Source organism: Sitophilus oryzae, unplaced genomic scaffold (genome assembly GCF_002938485.1).
Source record: "Sitophilus oryzae breed Bouriz unplaced genomic scaffold, Soryzae_2.0 scaffold_471_pilon_pilon, whole genome shotgun sequence".
In the NCBI taxonomy this organism is placed as follows: Eukaryota; Metazoa; Arthropoda; class Insecta; order Coleoptera; family Curculionidae; genus Sitophilus; species Sitophilus oryzae.
In genome coordinates, this window is record NW_022147053.1 from 920,420 (window position 1) to 938,451 (window position 18,032).

The 18,032-nt window shown below is 33.6% G+C and overlaps 1 protein-coding gene across 6 annotated transcripts in view; it reads right to left on the reverse strand.

Annotated features, from left to right (window-relative positions):
- Positions 1–18,032, reverse strand: part of LOC115886177 (nuclear factor of activated T-cells 5) — a 131,730-nt gene that overhangs the window by 61,404 nt on the left and 52,294 nt on the right. For 3 of the 6 annotated variants that reach the window (XM_030905263.1, XM_030905264.1, XM_030905259.1), the window contains exon 1: positions 14,506–14,797. The exons of 1 other annotated variant lie outside the window; for it this stretch is intronic. The gene's annotated coding sequence lies outside the window, so the exon portion shown is untranslated. Of the gene's footprint in view, positions 1–11,041; positions 11,065–13,149; positions 13,296–14,505; positions 14,798–18,032 lie in introns of those variants that run through there. 2 more of the 6 variants (XM_030905261.1, XM_030905262.1) reach the window with 2 other exon arrangements.

An 18,032-nucleotide genomic window follows, 5' to 3' on the forward strand; every position in this document is an offset into this window, starting at 1 on the left:
CTCAAAAAATCTAATCCAATCTAATATCTACTGTACGCTCTACGTCTACTATACAGGGTGAGTCAATAAGTGCAAATATTTTCAGAGCCGGGAGATATCGATAAGAGAAACATATTATATCTTTACTTTGTTTTTTAAATAAATCCAAAATAACTGAGATATTTCACTTTCAAAATTTCCAAAAAATGTTTTTTTGCTAAAATTTTGAGAACCACTGAATCTTTTCTGGATTTTATTGCTTCTAAATTTAATCTACTACCTATATTGTTATATTATCAACAAATTATGTTTTTCAATTAAAAACTAAAAAAAAATAGCCAAATTTCTTTTTAAAAATATTTGCACTTATTTAAGACTCACCCTGATTTTTTTTGTATAGAGCACGGCACTGTGAGCAATCGCAAATTAATTGAGCCGCTCTGTACAAGCGCGAGCGATCTCCCGCAGAGTGCAAGGTCGCGATGTTGCTGGCGCTCGTCTAGCAACAGCGCAATAATAATATCAACACCATTCGATGCCCGAGTTATTACTTGCTATATAGTTTAATTTAAACAGTTAGCCGGTAATCAATCACGTTCCAAGCGGGGTTACTAAACTGAAACTAGTCAACAAGAAGACAGATAGCTACTTTATCGACTGGTGTAGTTTGATAACGAGCAGGCTAGCATATTATTTAACAAATTTTAAACAAGAAATAAAAACTTCTCTCGATAGATCAGAAAATATAATACCGGAAAAGTTATTATTAATTTCACTAGTCCGAAAAAGTAGCAAAATAAGCGTTCGGCATTTAACGTTTTATGTAAAACTGGCTAGGTATTTTTACACAAATGAAGAAGGAAATTAAAAATAAAGGGTTATACTATATCCCTATTGTAGCACATTTTTAGAAAACTTATTTATTTTTAAGATTTTGATGGTGAAACATCAACAAAATAGTCCTTATGTTTGGACTAAATTTTCTCGAAAATAAAAACATAATTTAAAATTCCGTTACAATACGAAAATAGATTGAAGTTTTGTGATTACACTGATATATAATTTATATGGTTTTGTAACAAATTGCTCGCTATTTTATGACAAATGCTGAAGATCTGCAAACCTTAATCAAAGCAACGTGTGTTTGGAACTTTAGGTGTGGCTTAACATGACAGGATCGGGCCTTAGGCAGATTTCTGAAATATAATATATATTTCCTACACCAGCTTTACCCGACCACTGACAGCGACCCGAAAGTACAGCGAATAGACTCGTAATGGGCGAATTCGTGGCAAGACTGATTTGATTTCCCCTTACGTCTCAAGTGCTGTACGGTGTCTGTCCATAACTTGTAATAATTTATTTGTTACAATGATTTTCCATAATTTGTAATAATTTATTTGTTAAAGCTCGCGTCAAATCATATTAAACATATTCTCAATATAAAAAGAGTAAACAAGCTCCAGCGGGTACCTATAAATCATATTAAGCATTATACATAATATAAATTTATGTTAGATAAAATTATTTATTTAGTCATTTAAATTGTAAATAGAAGTTTTATGATACGCAGATCGCGCTAATTATTCCATTCTCATTTGAGGTATTAATTATTTGCATAAATAAACAAATTTATTTCCATTTCCTTGCTAAAAGATTCACGTTTGGTCTCTCTTGGTATCTCTAAACAGATATTAAAATTAAACATCATACATCTTCACATACTGAATTTATACATGCACTAGCGTGTACCCGCGACTTCGTTCGCGTCGAATTAATCATTTGTAATGATGATGATAAAGTAAAGCAAGAATTTCCATTAACATACAAACTGGATAAAATTTTCTCACATTTATGTCAGCACGAGAAAAAACAATATGGCGATATTATTATATAACTTGGTAATATTTGAGGGGTAGTTTCATCTTGTTGGAATTTGACTTTCAAAAAATCCGTTTGCCAAAAATAAGCTTTTTACGTCAAGCAGTTTAAGCAGAATCGTGGTTAATCAATTACCCAACTTTTTGGAACACCCTGTATGATTTTTTACAAAATTTCAAAATATGTAAAAAACAAAACAAATTATGCGTGTCCAAGCGTTTTCCCGAAAGACTAACCGTTTTTTAAATAACAAATATTGTAATATTTGAGGGGCGTTTTCACCCTCTTGGAATCTGAGATTCGGGAAACCCCTCCTTATCGAACCTCTAAACCCCACAGTCAATCCGTTTGCCAAAAATCAGCTTTAAACGTCAAGCAGTTTAAGCAGAATCGTGATTACTCAATGGCCATATTTTATGAAACATCCTGTATAAATTGTTAGAAAATCTTAAAATATGTAAAACAACAAAATAAAATATACGTGTTTAAGAGTTTTTCCGAAAAACTCACCGGTTTTTAAATAAAAAATATTCTGGGGGTGGTTTCACCCACTTAGAATTCGAGTTTCGAAAAATCCCTTCTTATAGAACCTCTACACCCAATTGTAAAAGGTGTTCAAATTTAATCAAGGACCTGCACAAGTTGGTACAGGGCACAGGCATAAAAAAGAAAGTTGGTGCAGACCTAAGAAAGGATTAAACACAATAAGTCTTACAGATTGTAGTCTTTCTGGCATAGGACGTACTGATAATATTGAGGAACAAAAAAACTATTTAGAAAAACTAGGCCATGTTTGTTTACTAACATTAAGCGTAACAAACAACTATTCACGACAAAATAAAACACCCAATAAATTCGAGAAGAAAAGGAAACAAAATAACACTCTATTCGAACTAAATTTTATCGCTAGGTTTTTATAATTTCATTTGCGGGCTAACGCACGCAGGTAAACATCGACCCTCCATTTTATAGATTTCTTTTATTTTGCCTCCATTTCCAACTTGTTTGTTACGCCACTTGTTTATACCATTTATTTTTCTTACGTGCATCGGAGTGAATTCCATTTATTTTCGTTCGAAAGACGCACGGCACGAAATGCTCTATATTATTGGATTCGTTCTGTTATAGAGGTCATAGAAAATAATAAAATTTATCTATGTCGAATTCATTCATGAATATGACTCGTTTTTATTGGGATTCGTTTGCTATTAAAATATATTTTTTTGTAAATATAGAATTAAGGTACGTTTTAAGTCTAGAGTCTATTACGCTGTACTGTTCGTGTCGCTCTCAGGGGTCGGGTACAGCGGGTGTGTGGCCGAAGGAAATATATATTATATTTCAGATATCTGCCAAAGGCTTAGCCCGATCCTGTCGTGTTAAACCCCACACCCAAAATTCCAAACACACGTGCTTTGATTAAGGCTTGATTAAGGTTCACAGAGCTTCGTATCATCCTGTATATGCGAAGAAATCCTGTGCTTATATCGGTGAAAACCAGTAATTTCCAAATTTGTAAGAAAAACCGGTTTGGGTAAACGCTTCGTTCTTGAAGATGAAAACGCTCATATTAATATAGTCGCTTGAAAGAAAACGAAATGTCCAAATACCCGTCGCGATATCAGTTTCCAACGACACAAGAAAGAGAGAGAGAGAGATAATTATGAGTTTTCTTTCCACAGACTATGATACGACTTTTATGTTATAGGTACGGAAGAAGAATTTAATAATGGTTTACTTATTACAATACTAATAACTAAATGATATATCTTGCTTATATGTTATTGCAGATCAGGACTATTTTCAAGTTAATATATTTTTTAATTATTCGTCAGATAGAGGAAGTGTCCTGAATCCGATCATCAGGATCTCGGAAACCATAAGATATTCAATAATGTCATGTTATGTCAAATTTGAAGAAAGGGGACAAACATAGCCCTGACATGTCGCAGTGTTTTCAGCACAGGACTGCCCCTTATAATTGAGAAAAAATTACAGGCGGGTCTAGATTTGGACCGTCCTCCATATCTAATAATGAGTTTTGGTTTGGTCGCAAAAGGAATGTACACAATCAACAGGTCTTGATTGTGCTCTTAAAGCAAACCAAACAAAATTTTCGGCGTTATCTGATGCCTGATAAAACCCACACGTAACTTATCTACCTCTACTATGTGTATCCAATAGATACGAAGCGTGAACAAAAAATGCTGTTCGGTCTCTGCCGTTCGTTACTGACCTTGTATTTTTATTTAGCGTTAGATTTTTTCTCTTATCAACAACGAGAACGAGCCTGCCTTATTTGTTAATAAAAAAATTATTGACATTAGCGGGTTGGCTAATAAAACTTTTTTGATCGTCTTCTTTTGTTATCTCGTGATAAGGCAAATAGACATTACACAAGTACCTAATCATGCTCGTTTATCTACTGTGCTTCGTTTGTAAAATAGTTTTTCGAGCTTATTACTGAATGAGAAAATAGTTGTTTGATGATAGTAGACAACGTTGATGAATGACAACTTGCTCTAATATATAAGTTCAGTAGCTTATCTATTCATAATATATCATAAGATTAAGAGTCCATTTCACTAGTCAAACATCAACAAAATATTCCTTATGTTTGGACTAAAATTACTGGAAAATAAAGACATAATTTAAAATTCCGTTACAATACGGAAATAGATTGAAGTTTTGTGATTACAGTGATATATAATTTATATGGTTTTCTAACAAATTGCTCGATATTTTATGGAAAATGCTGAAGCTCTGCAAATCTTAATCAAGCCTTAATCAAAGCACGTGTGTTTGGCAGTTTGGGTGTGGCTTGGGAGTCCACGACTTCGAGCAAGTACCATGAACAATTTCACATGGGCGCGTATGCTCTGTCCGACGGAGTTCGTCCGACGGCTATCTTGAAAAAACACGACGGACGGTCCGTCGCGGATGGTAAGCTTACAGCGCTTTCAGATGGAGCGGACTGTCCGCGCGGATGGTTTATCAAGATAGCTCATCCGGACGGAGCATACGCGACCCATGTGAAATTGTTCATATAAACTCATGGTACGCGACGGACCGTCCGCGACTTCGAGCAAGTATCATGAGTTTATATGACCGATTTCACATGGGTCGCGTATGCTCCATCCGGATGAGCTATATTGAAAAACCATCCGCGCGTACGGTTGTAACCGTAAGTATGGCCCCATCTGAAAACGCTGTATATTAATTCAGTAAGAAATAAACAAAAAATAAAGAAATATTTTTAATCACATCGGAAAAATTTCCCAAAAACCGGTCTTAAAAAGGAAATGCCTTACTAATATCTATCAACTAATCGAACAATGGTTAATATCATTAATATGCACCACAAAATTACAAATAAAACCGCAAGAAATCATTTTATAATATCAACACATTTAAAAAATTATAACACATGTCGTTCTAACTGCATAAATGTAAAAAACCAAACAATGACTACGTATTAATTAAAAAGTGTTATTATGAATTTGTATAAACCTACTATTAAATTGATTGCTTCCAAAGTACAACTTATAAAAATATCTCATAAATACAGTATGGTCGTAAAAATATTATTAATCAGGCCATGAATTATATTTCTTGATTTTGAATTCTGATTTCTTATAAAATATATGATTGTTGACAGTAAATTATAAGGTGCCTGTTGCTCAGTAACCATCAGTTCGAAGTTGGTGAAAGAATGCCCAGAGAAGCAGCAATCTAAGGTGCTTATCAACCATCTCTAATAAGTATCTGGTAATAGAAAATAGAAATATTAGTTAATTTTTTTTATAAAATTTCTAAGAAATACTGCTTTTTTGTTCGTAAATTATAACCGAACATATTTTGTAAACAATATTTAAAATATTATAACTTCATAAAAGCTTCTAAACAGTCTTTAAAAGGAACCTTTTCGATAATCGGCTTTATTTTCTTTGAAATCTTTGACATTTAGATAACAAGATTAAGAGAGTCGTAGTACAACTTTTTGACGTCAACCTTTTTAGTGGAAACGCCGACCTAGATTGATGATCCTCTCAAAGAAAAACAGAGATTAAATTTTGATTCGGGAATAACAACTGCTCTAAATGGTCTCCTTTGCGTGTTTTGTGGATTTTTATCACTAACAATGATTGAAAATAGAAAAAAATGTTGTCAATTGACTTAAAAAAAATACCGGAATATATACAGGGTGTTCCAGAAATAAAGGCAAGTATTTTAAGGGGTGGTAGATCTATCTGGCCAAAAGAAAAATATTTTCTCTTTGTCATTTTTAAAATAAATTGAAAATAACTGAGTTATTTAACTTGAAAATTTAAAAAAATAATGGCAACATTTTGAGAGCCGCCGACCAAGCCGCAAATACCAAGCATACATACATACAGCCATTACTCGCTGACGAGTATTCGACACACATCAGAAGATGGTCACGCAAGGCGTTTTCTTTCATGAGCTTTTCTGTGACTGAAAAGCCCGATACGTGATGTTATCTGCCTATCGCACTCCGGACATTCAAAAATTCATTGCTTTGTTGCTTCTTTACTTTTTGGTTGTCGCTGTTAACTGAGTTTACAACTCTTCTCCATTGAGTTCTATTGTGAGCTGTTTCTTCCCACTCATTCTGCATGTTCATCCCCTTTAAGTTTTCGTGGAAAATGTCCTTGTATCTTTTCAGTTGTCCATCCGGCCTCCTTTACCGTTTACAAGCTCACCGTAAAGCAGAGATTTTGGTATGCGGTTTTCTTGCATTCTGCATACGTGACCAGCCCATCTTAAGTGGGATTTTGTAACTATGACTTCAATACTCTCGCAGTTAGCTTGTTCAAGGACCGATACGTTTGAGACATGATAGAACCACCGGATTAAGAGTTGTCTAAGATGTCTCTGTTGCAACTTGTTTAATGCGTTTATGTGTCGGCGGTACGGCACCTAGGTTTCGCTAGATCGTAAAAAAGGCATTTAAAATATAGTAGACCGAAAAATGTCAAGAAAAATATAAAAATTTCAACATTTTTTTTGTAAAAAAAATATCATGGGCGTGTTTCTGGTTCGAACCATCAGTTAAAATACTTGCACTTATTTCTGGGACACCCTGTATATTTGAATAATAAAAAATATCCCTAATTTAATTTGAGAATTTATAGTATTCTACATTAAAAATGTAGTTTTTATCCACGGATATGTTGATTGCCTCTAAAGAAGGTCGATCTTGAAATAATACCAAGTCTATTTTTATCCGTTAAGAGCGATTTTATAGTGTTCTATGACGCTTTTCTCCATCATTAATTAATGTTTTCATTCGTCGTGAAAAATAGAAAGAAATTTATGATGTTTTCTGTCGATCTAAGGGTCAAATATTATAAAAACCTTGAAAACACACTCGTCAAATCAATTATTGATTTTTGTTCGGCTCGATATGAATAGAATATACAGGGTGAAGATACATGATACATTAGAAGTCTCTAGAAACTAAGATACTTATATCTATATTACAGATTTTTTCAATATCATCAACATCTCACAATGAGACATCTGTGGTTTAAAAATATTTTCAATATACTAACTTCGTTAAATACCAAAAAGAAACCAGCTGGTTAGTGGCTTTTCATTTGTAAATAAATTTTTGTTGCCTCTCTACTTTTTGGTTGTTGAGTTTTGGAACTGAGTTTACAATTCTTCTCCATTGCGTTCTATTGTGCGCTGCTTCTTCCCGCTCATTCTGCATGTTTATCCCCTTTAAGTTTTCGTGGAAAATATCCTTCTACCTTTTGAAAAACATAAGCAGTCCAAACCTAGACACTTAAAACGGACATTATAAGGAAACTGCAGGTCGCACAACGCTTAATGGAACTAAATATGCTGGAATAATCAAGAAAGAATAGAGTGGATACAACAAAAGACCCAGGTAATAGATGTCATCCTCAGAATCAAGTCGATCAAATGGCAATGAGCAGAATACCTGGCAAGACGGGCGACAGATGGACTACAAAAATTACAGCATGGTACCCACGTGGAACTAAGAGACCTAGAAGGAGACCAAACCTGAGCTGGCCATAATATTAAGAAATTAGCAGTAATAATTTAGGCAACAATGGGGTCCAGCTACAAAGAGATTATCTAAATATGTGAGGGAGGCTAACACCGGAAATAGTTCAATAAGCTGAAAATTATGGTGATAATGATGATAATATTGATACGACCGCTATGAATGTTGATAATTAATTGATTAGATAAAAATTTATAACAAAGTTGTTGAATAGGTGCAATTGACACTAACTAAAATGTCTGACTTGATTTTACATGAGATCTCAGAACTTTTGTAGTGGAAAAATTGCGTTACACAAGACTAGTTGAGATGACTTGCAGAGGTTAAATGACTACTTTCGTAAGTGGAGGCCCAAACATTGCTAAGACTGAGGTGTCGTGCTTTCATCTTCACAACTTACAAGCTTATGTACCGCAAGTCAAATTTGGGGATCAACTGGTAAAATACAACTCTCACCCAAAATACTTAGGAGTCACGTCACATTGGATCGGTCTCTCACGTTCAAGCCACACCTCACCAAGACGGCTGCAAAAATAAATACTAGAAATAATATACTATACAAGATCGCAGGTAGCAGCTGGGGAGCAAACGCCAGGGTACTTAAAACAACTGCAATGGCCCTCACATATTCGGTGGCAGAATATTGCTGCCCTGTCTGGATAAATAGCAATCATACTCATCTTATTGACACTCGTCTTAACAGCGTGATGAGAATTATAACGGGCACTATCAGTAGCACTCTGATCCAGTGGCTCCCTGTATTATCAAACATTACCCCCCCCCTCATCTGAGAAGACAGGCGGCTTTAGTCAGAGAGTGGAAAAAATGCACCAGCAATGATCATCTGCCCATCCATGATAATTGCGAAAATTTCTTGAATCGCCTGAAATCCAGAAAACCGCCATGGGTATTAAGGCAGCAGCTACTAAATTCCAACTTTCGGGTTGAAGACTGCTGGCGAGATGAATGGTCACAAAATAATCCTGACCTTGATCACTTGATAACTGACCCAGTACTCTGCCCTCCCGGATTCAATTTGCCAAGAAAAACGTGGACAACACTCAATCGGTTCAGAACTAACCATGGCAGAACCCGCTTCTGGAGACACAAATGGGGACTAACCGACAGCCCTAACTGCGATTGCGGACATTCTGAACATACACCTTTTCATATCGCAACAGAGTGACCATTAACAAAGGCGCAGTTCTCTTTAAATCGTCTTCATGAGGCTGACCTGGATGGCTATAGAATGGATCGCAGAGCTAAATCTTGTAGTGTAAATTTATAGTTGTTCGTTTTTACTGTAACATTGTGATATGTCTCTTACACATCTGATTCTTGATCTTTGAATTGTTTGTATTATTGTATTGATTTCTTTTTTTTAATTTCTTGATATCATGTGTACTGTTAATACGCCATACGAAATATATAGTTGAGATGTTTTTGATGAGATTTCATTTCTTTTTAGGTTTTTATATTTTATCAAAATAAAATTAGTAATTAATTTCCTAAATCATCAAACCAATAATAATAGTATCAGAGTTGATCGATACAGCCGCCTGAAAATTTGACGTCAAACATTAAGTTTTAAAATCGAGACAAAAAAACGGAAAATCGAAGCAATCAAAACTCATTGTTGCAATTTGGTGTCGACTGGATAGTCAGCTACTGGTAGCGGCTAGACGCTTGACTTAAGAAATCACCAATTTTCATTTAGTGAATAATGAAATCGGGATTTTTTTAAAAATATTGCATCTCCAATAATATCTCACTGTCATTATGACTGAGAAATTTATTTTTGCTTGTAACGTTTTAATAATAAATAAAATCATTATCCTTAATTTAATATAATGTATAACATACACAAGTTTACAAACTACAAATGTTTTTTAAACTTATTTCGTCGATTACTTAACGTTTTAAACTAAAATAATCTGAACTTTTTGACATCAGTAAATGCCAAAAAACATTTTTATCAATCGTTACTAAACAAACTAACAAACCGGACCGGGTAGATTCATATTATAGTAAATAAAATTACAGTGACATTGAAATTATCTTTCGGTAAATAGCCACAGTCAATAAAATTTGAATGGTTAACGAGTTTATAATAGGTATTAGAGAATATAAATTTTCGAAATTCTACATGTAATTCTCTATTCTTTTCGAATTTATGACTAATATAATTTAAGTATTTCATTTGTGAAGGTAAAATAGTTTTGTGATCACTAAAGAATCTGTATATTGGAAACTATTGAAGAAAACTTCATAGCTCATAAAAAAATTTTGTTGTTCTGTGTCTTAATGAATATCGAGGGTCAGATATTTCATTTGTCTTTTTATTTTAAATGACAATAGATAAGTTTAGAAAATCTTCTTTATTATATTTTTTAATATTGTATGTTGCCTGAATTTATTTTTTAACAAAGCTACAAGGACGTTTGTCGTAACGATATAGTACCTATAATAATGTCTATACATAGAGATTGATATGATTACATGCAATGCCAGTTGGATATTACACATTAGTTACATTGGTTAGATAACATTGGTAGAATGTTTTCTTCTTTAGATAAAGTGGCATTCTAGATTTGAATATGATTGAGTTTCTTCCATAAATATTCCATGCTAAGTTAATTCTTCTATTGATTTCTGGTAGTGGTAGTAGAGATCCGGAGCTGTTTATTAGTTGTCCCAAATATATATATTTTTCTACTATTTCCGGTGTTATTTATTAAAATGTCTTTTCTACCTACTAGTTTGTTGCACATTACTTTAGTTTTGCTAAATTCATTTTGAGACCTACTTTATTGCTCGCTGTATTTAGTTCGTTAATTTGTGCTTGTATAGTGCTATTTTGATTACTAAGTAAATTTAAATAGTGCACTTAAGAATAAAGTATTCTAATTTAGTAATTATTAATTACTAAATATTAATTATTACTAATCAATGCTGCCGTGCAATTGTAAAAAAAGTCAAGTATCATTAAGTCAACCCTGTTCGAAATACGAAATATTATCTAGAACCTTCAAACAAATTACTTGCCGATTGGACCTGTAGATATACTTGGTATATTTTTCTCAGTTCGTTGACCTACAGTAAACAAAATATTATTTAACATACTTTTTTTCAGTAAATTCCACCGTAAACTTCAATACCATACATTAATCAATCCACTTTAACTAGTTTTCACTATCATACTCTACGAATTCGTCAAATAACTTTGATAAAAATGTCCGAAACAAACAAAACGCGCAATTTCTACACTTAAAACTCAATCGAAAGAATATACGAATTAATCTGGCATTACAATATATTACAATGATCCCGCTAATGGGTCCAATTTAGACCGTTTTGGACGATTATTCAAATTGTTTAAGAAAATATACGCTGGACAGTTGCCAAGGCCGAATCAACCAAAAACCGAGCGTTTAGGAAGATAACAAAATATTAACTGTCTCGCTCTTACACGCGCACACGTACAACGTGTAGTTTGGCTCGAAGTAAAAATAAGTTGTAGCGCATTTATCGGCTATTCACATGGTTTTAAAATAAAACGCAAAAATATTTCATTTACTAGTGAAACGAATTTGCGTAAATTGGTCACCAGGAACTATACATATTAGAACATAATACATTCTATAGGCTTGGTCCACTCTCCACTGGTGCTGCCACCATCGGAGAATATCGTAAACAACTAATATATAACACAATTACACGGGTTTAAATAGCGAATATAGGAAAAATTTACTATATAATTATTCTTAAAAATTCTTAAAACCTTCATGAGCTCTAACTTGTATTATAATTTATTATTCCAGCTAAAACACTTTTTAGATGACTTCAACTATAGTAGCGAGCATAGTTTTACGCATCGGTTTTGCTATTGGAGTCATAATCTCTTGGCTCTTTCAGCTATAACGAATTTTTTTAAAGGTACATAATTATAACTTTAAAAGATGTTTATAAACTATTTAATCACTAGTTAATTAAAAAAAGTATACCATTAATATTGCAAATTATATATTATCCTCTCATAGTATATGTATATTTAATTTTTTGATTATGCAACTAGCACTTTGTTTATTCACTTGCGTTGTCGAAATGGTTGAATCCATTTTTATTTTAGCTTTTGATCAAATCGGTGTAAAAAACTATGAAGATATGAAATGTTGTTTCGGGAGAGTTGAATATCCGAAAAAGTTGAGTTATTGAATGTTATTGCACCCAACAACGCCCTAATTACGCTCTCCTTTACGCGTTAATATTTTTTCGGCAATTTTATTAACATTTGAAATTGTCACGAAACAACACGACGACGCGCGACACCTAGTTCGGATTTTTTTTTACTCATTTTTTACTAACCGGAACAGAGTTACATCACACAAACCTCTTACCTGAGTGTTTATAGTTTCAATAACAGCACTAGCAAAAAAAACTAAAATACTTAAATATTATGACAAAGCCACGATTTCAATATTATTTTAATGCAATCAATATGAACTGTAACCCATAGCAAAAACTTCTGATTTTTGACGTAACGAGCGCTGCTGTCGTAATTTTTTGAAATCAACTGAAATGCGCCAAGCCTATACTGGATTCCACTATTTCATAATATTAAATTAAGCTCAATGATACCATACTGCAGGGGATACAAACAGGGAGACATTTGATGCGCGACTGACCGAGCCTGTGGTTACTCTGAGAGTCCAATTTATGGGCGAAATTCTTGAATCACAACGGTCCTCTTTCTATGTGGTGAACAATGTTTCAGTATCACAGTTGGATGTCTTTCTCAATCACCTCATTTCACCGAATATCCAATTTAGGATAGAGAAAGAGAAAAACTTCTGTTTACCTTTTCTGGATGTTATGGTCAGTAGAGAGAGCGGATCTATTAGCACCTATGTATGAAGGAAGAAGCACTTAAAGCTGACTTTTTAATTCTGTCCAGAAGCATCTATGGAGAAAATCAATTTTCCATTTTTACTGATTTGTTCTATGCATATTTATTTAATTTTTGTAATGTTATAACTATATCTTCGTAGGTATAATATTCTTTTAACCTTATATACCAGAATACTCAATAGCTTTAACTTTTCAATTTATGGACCAAATTATAACCAGCATGTTTTAATTCCAGTGGTCCATCATTGTAAAAACAAAAATAAAGTTTCTACTAAGCAATGAGATACAACACTTTTTGCAAAATTAAATAATCTATTACTTACCGAAAAAAAATATCAATATCACAGCTATACAACTACAGAAGTTATTAAGGTCTCTGATATATCACAGCGGATTAACAGTTACTCTAATATCAAACAACTGATTAAAAGTATCACAGGAGAATTTAGTGAGAGCGCGAACACCTCGAAAACTTTGCGTCGGTCACAAGAACGTCTGGTCGAACCAACAAGTGGACGATTGGGCTGTGTAAGCGTTGTGGCTGAGCAAAGATAATTTCGTAAAGACTTCACAACCGTCGTGCAATTATGGTAGTTTTAACTACCTGGATAAATATGAACAACATCTACATTCACACACTAGATATTGTGTTGGTCAGTTGTGGAATCACTGCAATAATAATTATTACCATCGGATTTTTGATGCACCTTAATGACAACGTTAGCTTAGCAATGGCTATAGAAGTAACATTTTCGAAAAAAAATTCAAGTAAATTTCAACTAGAACAAGAAGAATGATTCATTTATCTGTAAATAAGTGAAAGAGCATAGTGAATAACATGGAGTATTTATGGAAGAAACTCAATTATATTCAAATTTAGAACGCCACTCTATCTAAAGAAGAAAACATTCGACCAATGTGTACTACCAGTCATGACCTATACATGCCAAACCTGGACACTTAAAAACGGACATCATAAGGAAACTGCAGGTCGCACAACGCTCAATGGAACGAAATATGCTGAGAATGTGGAAAAACCAAGAGAGACCGTGAAAGAATAGAATGGGATATGACAAAAGACCCAGATAATAGATGTCATCAACAGAATCAAATCCCTCAAGTGGTAATGGGCAGAACACCTGGGAAGAAGAACGGATAACAGATGGATCACAAAGAAATAGCATGGTACCCACGAGGAATTAAGAGATCTAGAAGAAGACCGAACCTGAGTTAGGACCATGATATTAGGAAATTAGCAGGGATAACTTGGACCAACATAGCCAACATTAGACGACAATGGGCCCAACTACAAAGAAAGTGTGTAAGTGAGGATCACAATAATTGGTAATAGTTGAATAAGCTGAAAATGATGATGATGATGAAGTGAAGAAGATGCATTTAAAGCTGACTTTTTAATTCTGTCCAAACAAATTCTGTCTTTACTGATTTGTTCTATGCAGATTTATTTATTTTTTGTAATGTTATAACTATATCTTCGTAGGTATAATATTCTTTTAACCTTATCTACCAGAAAGCTTTAACTTTTCAATTTATGGACCAAATTATAACCAGCATGTTTTAATTCCAGTGGTCCATCATTGTAAAAACAAAAATTAACTTTCTACTAAGCAATGAGATACAAAACGTTTTACAAAATTAAAAAATAATCTATTACTTACCGAAAAAAATTATCAATATCACAGCTATACAACTACAGAAGTTATTAAGGTCTCTGACATATCACAGCGGATTAACAGTTCCTCTAATATCAAACAACTGATTAAAAGTATCACAGGAGAATTGAGTGAGAGCGCGAACACCTCGAAAAACTTTGCGTCGGTCACAAGAACGTCTGGTCGAACCAACAAGTGGACGATTGGGCTGTGTAAGCGTTGTGGCTGAGCAACGGCGATCTGCTTCTCTAGTGCTGTACGCGCTACCGACTTGAATGAACTGACTGAATCGCTGTTGAATCGGCCTGCGATCGGCAATCGGCAGCAGTATTGCGGCGGCTGCGCCTCGCAGGACCAATACCGACCGGCATCTTCGGATTTTCGACCGAATTTTTCGAACGGCCGATGGAAGCCAATGGCGAGTGATTTTCGCTAGTGTAGAACCACCCATCGTCTCTCTCGGGGCTCTTGTTGTTTTATCGCTATTGTTCTTAAGTGTCGGTACTTTAATGCTAATGCTACCCATAAAGCTTCATTCAGAACCTCGATATTAGTGGTTTTAATTATACAATAATCATTCACAATGTCAAAAAAAATCAAATTAAGAGAATATCCTAGCAACAGATTGCGGTAAACAGTTGTATCCATAGAGAAAGCTTGAGAACTTTTTATTTCTAGATAGAGAACTTTTTATTTCTAACCACAATTTCTCTTGACGGATAGCCAAAAAAAATGAAAGGCCAAAAGGACATTACTCGCTAATTGTGAAGTATAATTAGTGAAAAAAGTTAAAAGTTTGTTAACTATTTCTACTAACTGAAAATTACTAACACTAATATTGGGTCATCATCATCATTCTCAGCTTATTCAATCATTTCCAATTATGCTGTAGCCTCCCCTTACATATTTACACACTCTCTTTATGCCCATTGTTGTTTATTGTTGGTTATGCGGGCCCAAGTTAGGGTTGCCAGCCGTCCTCTATTCCAGAGGATCACTGTCCTCTTTTTTCTCACCTATTGAAAAAGTCCTCTTTTTTACATACCAAACTCAAAATCTAAAAAATATTCTAGTCTCGTCTATCGCCACAGTGCTTTAAAAAATTGTTAGTCTGTCTCTTTCCCACTCCCACTCGTTTGTACAGAAAAGAAAATGGAGAAATATTTGTGGAACCGTTAAACATATTTCACTATTTTATGTTTACTTATTTTTAGCTTATGTTTGGAAAAAGTTTTGTTGAAAATGGTTTGCTTTTGAGTATCAATATTTTTACAAAAGTAAGAAAGACCATCAATCGCATACCGTTTACATAACTTTTTGGCAAATCTAGACATTTGGGCGAGCTTTTAAAAAATGTTTCGCCTGTGCCTTTTTTTTACCCTCTCATCTTCTATTTTTTATATTGAAAGTTGACAACCCTAGAGCAAGTTATCCTTGCTAATTTTGGTCTGGTCTTCCTCTAGGTCTCTTAATTCCTTGTGGGTATGGTGCTGTAATTTTTGTGTCCTATCTGTTGCCGGTCCTTCTTGCCAGGTGTCCTGCTCATTGCCACTTGAGGGATTTGATTCTGTGGATGACATCTATTACCTGGGTCTTTTGTCGTATCCACTCTATTCTTTTACGGTCTTTCTTGGTTATTCCCAGCATATTTCGTTCCATTGAGCGTTGTGCAACACGTGGACTGCTCACAAATACACGTCGCATCACTAAAAAAACTATTTCTTACGTGTAACAAATAATTTTTTACGCGTAATAATCTAATTCGCTTTCACAAAGTTCGTATTTTTAAGCATCACTACGTATTTTTAAGCCGTTACCACTAGCTCGTGTGTCACGGCATTGAGATTTTACTCCCAGCGCGCGTAAAGAAGTTTCACTTATAATAACAAAAATACGATATGAATCTTATAATAAAAATATGCTAGTTTTTCTAAGGAATTAATATTTTATAGTTTCCACTATATTTTTAATTGTTAATAAAGATTTTAGTGTTCTTTTGCCAATTTAAACTAAAAAAACAATTAGCTTTACGTTTGTTGTATAAAAGCCTCAAATAAATGTTTTCTAAAGCTCATTCACACTTTTATATAAAACAATATACTGTGGTAGATTTGCGTCGTTATGTTATAGATGAAATGGCGTTCGCAGGTTTAGGACCAGGAAATAAACAACTTTTTATTTAAAAAATTGCCGACGTTTCGACGTGTATTTTCGTCTTTATCAAGGCTGCAATACAGAGAAAAAAACCTTACTCACAACATACAAATTAATGTAGCACAGAATTCTTATTTCTAGTTTTTTTTTAATTTTTATATACCTAATCAATATTCATAGAAATATTATAATCAACAATTAGAAAATACCACCAATATAAGTAAAACTGTTACCAAGAAAGATATTTAAAAAACATAAATAATTATACACACAAACAATTAAATATATGAAACTATAAAAAATATTCAGATATAAAAAATATCTAATAGTTAACGGGTCAGTATTCTTGAAAGATTTTATTATTTAGGTCCGTGTTGACTCAAAATCTGGCCTATAAAGCTTTGTTTACATAATAATATTTACTATAATTGACTAGATTCTTAGTTAAAACTTATACATTTACAATTTTAAAAAATTCTTAAATTGTAATTATTCTTAATGATAATGTAATGGACATAATAACAAGGGATGGTTATCATATATTTTAAAATTATGCAACAAAACAATAAACCATATTACTTAAGTCGTTACATACCTATATTTTAAAGTAATTATTAACCAATTACCTTAATTTTATGCTACTAAATACACCCTGTATTCTGTATGTCTGGATTCCATTGTAAGGTTATGCTTATGGTAAATTATGCATTTCTGCAGAAAAAGTTTCGTGACTTTCAATTTGGAAAGGCTTCCAGATACTAAATAAACAAATATATCTCTACATAACCGATTTCAGCTAAACGAAAGTTGAGCCATACACTTACCCAAACTATATCACAAATCTTGAGCTTGTTAAGTACCTCCCATGTTTCACTTCAACTAAAAAGAGGTTTCTGACTACAAATACTCATATATATCACAGCAATAACACTGAATGTCAATTTCTGAAGCGCGCAAGCTTAAAATGGCAACAAAAATCCCAAGAGTCATGAAGTGATTGTTGTTGTTTAAAAGAAACGACTTTTTTTTTGGTAAATGCCACGCAACCGATCTGAACCAACTGATCGCCGTTGATATTTTCGTTGGAGAATTAAAAAGAAGGGTGAAGGTAGTGGGCATGCGCTAGAAACAAGGAACCAATGGCACGCTGGGATATTACTGTGTCGCGAACTTTCGCTAGTGTGGAACCACCCATATTTATTCGTTATTAAATATTTATATTTGATTTTTAATTGGTTTTGTTTCTTTTAGACAAAACAAAAAATTATGTATGTGTCTCTGAAAGTAGTAAACAAACAATTAGCAACTTATAATATAGTAAAACTTATACAGGGGAAAAGAGATTAGAGTGACAAAAAGTATCTTTTTTTCAAGCGTCA